General features: G+C 57.5%; 1 protein-coding gene across 1 annotated transcript in view; it reads left to right on the top strand.

Annotated features, from left to right (window-relative positions):
- The window catches only part of slain1b (SLAIN motif family, member 1b), a 25,139-nt gene that overhangs the window by 3,744 nt on the left and 16,395 nt on the right, over positions 1-5,000 (top strand). The window lies entirely within an intron of this gene.

The following is a 5,000-nucleotide window of genomic DNA, read 5'->3' as shown; positions in this document are numbered from 1 at the left end:
AGCGGGAGTCAGTCAAGTCAGCGGGGGTCAGTCAAGTCAAGTCAGCGGGAGTCAGTCAAGTCAAGTCAGCGGGAGTCAGTCAAGTCAAGTCAGCGGGGGTCAGCGGGAGTCAGTCAAGTCAAGTCAGCGGGAGTCAGTCAAGTCAAGTCAGCGGGGGTCAGCGGGAGTCAGTCAAGTCAAGTCAGCGGGAGTCAGTCAAGTCAAGTCAGCGGGGTTCAGTCAAGTCAAGTCAGGGGGAGTCAGTCATGTCAAGTCAGCGGGAGTCAGCAGGGGTCAGTCAAGTCAAGTCAGCGAGGGTCAGCGGGGGTCAGTCAAGTCAGCAGAGGTCAGTCAAGTCAGCGGGGGTCAGTCAAGTCAAGTCAGCGGGGGTCAGCGGGAGTTAGCGGGGGTCAGTCAAGTCAAGTCAAGTCAGTGGGAGTCAGTCAAGTCAAGTCAGTTGGGGTCAGTGGGGGTCAGCGGGAGTCAGTCAAGTCAGCGGGGGTCAGTCAAGTCAAGTCAGCGGGAGTCAGTCAAGTCAAGTCAGCGGGAGTCAGTCAAGTCAGCGGGGGTCAGCGGGAGTCAGTCAAGTCAAGTCAGCGGGAGTCAGTCAAGTCAAGTCAGCGGGGGTCAGCGGGGGGCAGCGGGAGTCAGTCAAGTCAAGTCAGCGGGAGTCAGTCAAGTCAAGTCAGCGGGGTTCAGTCAAGTCAAGTCAGGGGGAGTCAGTCATGTCAAGTCAGCGGGAGTCAGCAGGGGTCAGTCAAGTCAAGTCAGCGAGGGTCAGCGGGGGTCAGTCAAGTCAGCAGAGGTCAGTCAAGTCAGCGGGGGTCAGTCAAGTCAAGTCAGCGGGGGTCAGCGGGGGTCAGTCTAGTCGCGGGAGTCAGTCAAGTCAAGTTAGCGGGGGTTAGTCAAGTCAGCAGAGGTCAGTCAAGTCAAGTCAGCGAGGGTCAGCGGGAGTCAGTCAAGTCAGCTGGAGTCAGCGGGGGTCAGTCAAGTCAGCGGGGGTCAGTCAAGTCAGCGGGAGTCAGCGGGGGTCAGTCAAGTCAAGTCAGCGGGAGTCAGTCAAGTCAAGTGAGCGGGGGTCAGTCAAGTCAGCGGGAGTCAGCGGGGATCAGTCAAGTCAAGTCAGCGGGGGTCAATCAAAAAAGTCAGCGGGGGTTAGTCAAGTCAGCGAGGGTCAGTCAAGTCAGCGAGGGTCAGTCAAGTCAAGTCAGCGGGGGTCAGTCAAGTCAAGTCAGCGGGGGTCGGTCAAGTCAAGTCAGCGGGGGTCAGTCAAGTCAGCAAGGGTCAGTCAAGTAAAGTCAGCGGGGGTCAGTCAAGTCAGCGAGGGTCAGTCAAGTCAAGTCAGCGGGGGTCAGTGGGGGTCAATCAAAAAAGTCAGCGGGGGTTAGTCAAGTCAGCGAGGGTCAGTCAAGTCAGCGAGGGTCAGTCAAGTCAAGTCAGCGAGGGTCAGTCAAGTCAAGTCAGCGGGGGTCAGTCAAGTCAAGTCAGCGGGGGTCAGTCAAGTCAGCGAGGGTCAGTCAAGTCAAGTCAGCGGGGGTCAGTCAAGTCAGCGAGGGTCAGTCAAGCCAAGTCAGCGGGGGTCAGTGGGGGTCAGTCAAGTCAGCGGGGGTCAATCAAAAAAAGTCAGCGGGGGTCAGTCAAGTCAGCGGGGGTCAGTCAAGTCAGCGGGGGTCAGTCAAGTCAAGTCAGCGGGGGTCAATCAAAAAAAGTCAGCGGGAGTCAGTCAAGTCAGCGGGGGTCAGTCAAGTCAGCGGGAGTCAGTCAAGCCAGCGGGAGTCAGTCAAGTCAGCGGGAGTCAGTCAAGTCAGCGGGAGTCAGTCAAGTCAGCGGGAGTCAGTCAAGTCAGCGGGGGTCAGTCAAGTCAGCGGGAGTCAGTCAAGTCAAGTCAGCGGGGGTCAGTCAAGTCAAGTCAGCGGGGGTCAATCAAAAAAAGTCAGCGGGAGTCAGTCAAGTCAGCGGGGGTCAGTCAAGTCAGCGGGGGTCAGTCAAGTCAGTGGGGGTCAGTCAAGTCAAGTCAACGGGAGTCAATCAAAAAAAGTCAGCGGGAGTCAGTCAAGTCAAGTCAGCGGGAGTCAGTCAAGTCAAGTCAGCGGGGGTCAGTCAAGTCAGCGGGAGTCAGCGGGGATCAGTCAAGTCAAGTCAGCGGGGGTCAATCAAAAAAGTCAGCGGGGTTAGTCAAGTCAGCGAGGGTCAGTCAAGTCAGCGAGGGTCAGTCAAGTCAAGTCAGCCGGAGTCAGCAGGGGTCAGTCAAGACAAGTCAGCGGGAGTCAGTCAAGTCAAGTCAGCGGGAGTCAGTCAACTCAAGTCAAGTCAGCGGGAGTCAGTCAAGTCAAGTCAGCGGGAGTCAGTCAAGTCAAGTCAGCGGGGGTCAGTCAAGTCAGCGGGGGTCAGCAGGAGTCAGTCAAGTCAGCGGGGGTCAGTCAAGTCAAGTCAGCGGGAGTCAGTCAAGTCAAGTCAGTGGGGGTCAGTCAAGTCAGCGGGGGTCAGCAGGAGTCAGCGGGAGTCAGCGGGGGTCAGTAAAGTCAATTCAAGTCAGCGGGGGTCAGTCAAGTCAAGTCAGCGGGGGTCAGTCAAGTCAAGTCAGCGGGGGTCAGTCAAGTCAGCGGGGGTCAGCAGGAGTCAGCGGGAGTCAGTCAAGTCAAGTCAGCGGGGGTCAGTCAAGTCAAGTCAGCGGGGGTCAGTCAAGTATATCAGCGGGAGTCAGTCAAGTCAAGTCAGCGGGGGTCAGCGGGAGTCAGTCAAGTCAAGTCAGCGGAGGTCAGTCAAGTCAAGTCAGCGGGGGTCAGTCAAGTCAAGTCAGCGGGGGTCAGTCAAGTCAAGTCAGCGGGGGTCAGTCAAGTCAAGTCAAGTCAGCGGGGGTCAGTCAAGTCAGCGGGGGTCAGCAGGAGTCAGCGGGAGTCAGTCAAGTCAAGTCAGCGGAGGTCAGTCAAGTCAAGTCACTGGGGGTCAGTCAAGTCAAGTCAGCGGGGGTCAGTCAAGTCAAGTCAGCGGGGTTCAGTCAAGTCAAGTCAGGGGGAGTCAGTCAAGTCAAGTCAGCGGGAGTCAGCAGGGGTCAGTCAAGTCAAGTCAGCAAGGGTCAGCGGTGGTCAGTCAAGTCAGCAGAGGTCAGTCAAGTCAGCGGGGGTCAGTCAAGTCAAGTCAGCGGGGGTCAGTCTAGTCGCGGGAGTCAGTCAAGTCAAGATAGCGGGGGTTAGTCAAGTCAGCAGGAGTCAGCGGGGGTCAGTCAAGTCAGCAGAGGTCAGTCAAGTCAAGTCAGCGGGGGTCAGTCAAGTCAAGTCAGCGGGGGTCAGTCAAGTCAAGTCAGCGGGGGTCAGTCAAGTCAGCGGGGGTCAGCAGGAGTCAACAGGAGTCAGTCAAGTCAAGTCAGCGGAGGTCAGTCAAGTCAAGTCAGTGGGGGTCAGCAGTAGTCAACAGGAGTCAGTCAAGTCAAGTCAGCGGGGGTCAGCGGGAGTCAGCGGGGTTCAGTCAAGTCAAGTCAGGGGGAGTCAGTCAAGTCAAGTCAGCGGGAGTCAGTCAAGTCAGCGGGGGTCAGCAGGAGTCAACAGGAGTCAGTGAAGTCAAGTCAGCGGAGGTCAGTCAAGTCAAGTCAGCGGGAGTCAGTCAAGTCAGCTGGAGTCAGCGTGGGTCAGTCAAGTCAGCGGGGGTCAGTCAGGTCAGCGGGAGTCAGCGGGGGTCAGTCAAGTCAGCGGGGGTCAGTCAAGTCAGCGGGAGTCAGCGGGGGTCAGTCAAGTCAAGTCAGCGGGAGTCAGTCAAGTCAAGTGAGCGGGGGTCAGCGGGAGTCAGTCAAGTCAAGTGAGCGGGGGTCAGTCAAGTCAGCGGGAGTCAGCGGGGATCAGTCAAGTCAAGTCAGCGGGGGTCAGTCAAGTCAGCGAGGGTCAGTCAAGTCAAGTCAGCGGGGGTCAGTGGGGGTCAGTCAAAAAAAGTCAGCGGGGGTCAGTCAAGTCAGCGGGGGTCAGTCAAGTCAGCGGGGGTCAGTCAAGTCAAGTCAGCGGGGGTTAATCAAAAAAAGTCAGCGGGAGTCAGTCAAGTCAGCGGGGGTCAGTCAAGTCAGCGGGGGTCAGTCAAGTCAGCGGGGGTCGGTCAAGTCAGCGGGGGTCAGTCAAGTCAAGTCAGCGGGGGTCAATCAAAAAAAGTCAGCGGGAGTCAGTCAAGTCAGCGAGGGTCAGTCAAGTCAGCGAGGGTCAGTCAAGTCAAGTCAGCGGGGGTCAGTGGGGGTCAGTCAAAAAAAGTCAGCGGGGGTCAGTCAAGTCAGCAGGGGTCAGTCAAGTCAAGTCAGCGGGGGTTAATCAAAAAAAGTCAGCGGGAGTCAGTCAAGTCAGCGGGGGTCGGTCAAGTCAGCGGGGGTCAGTCAAGTCAAGTCAGCGGGGGTCAATCAAAAAAAGTCAGCGGGAGTCAGTCAAGTCAGCGGGGGTCAATCAAAAAAAGTCAGTGGGGGTCAGTCAAGTCAGCGGGGGTCAGTCAAGTCAGCGGGGGTCAGTCAAGTCAGCGGGGGTCAGTCAAGTCAGCGAGGGTCAGTCAAGTCAAGTCAGCGGGGGTCAGTCAAGTCAGCGAGGGTCAGTCAAGTCAAGTCAGCGGGGGTCAGTGGGGGTCAGTCGAAAAAGGTCAGCGGGGGTCAGTCAAGTCAGCGGGGGTCAGTTAAGTCAGCGGGGGTCAGTCAAGTCAGCGGGGGTCAGTCAAGTCAGCGGGGGTTAATCAAAAAAAGTCAGCGGGAGTCAGTCAAGTCATCGGGGGTCAGTCAAGTCAGCGGGGGTCAGTCAAGTCAGCGGGGGTCGGTCAAGTCAGCGGGGGTCAGTCAAGTCAAGTCAGCGGGGGTCAATCAAAAAAAGTCAGCGGGAGTCAGTCAAGTCAGCGGGGGTCAGTCAAGTCAAGTCAGCGGGGGTCAATCAAAAAAAGTCAGCGGGAGTCAGTCAAGTCAGCGGGGGTCAATCAAAAAAAGTCAGCGGGGGTCAGTCAAGTCAGCGGGGGTCAGTCAAGTCAAGTCAGCGGGGGTCAATCAAAAAAAGTCAGCGGGAGTCAGTCAA

The sequence above is a fragment of the Rhinichthys klamathensis genome, unplaced genomic scaffold (genome assembly GCF_029890125.1).
Source record: "Rhinichthys klamathensis goyatoka isolate OS25496 unplaced genomic scaffold, OSU_Roscu_1.1 h1tg000802l_1, whole genome shotgun sequence".
In the NCBI taxonomy this organism is placed as follows: domain Eukaryota; kingdom Metazoa; phylum Chordata; class Actinopteri; order Cypriniformes; family Leuciscidae; genus Rhinichthys; species Rhinichthys klamathensis.
Note: the sequence above shows the minus strand (reverse complement) of the source record. Positions and strands in the feature narration are given on the sequence as shown.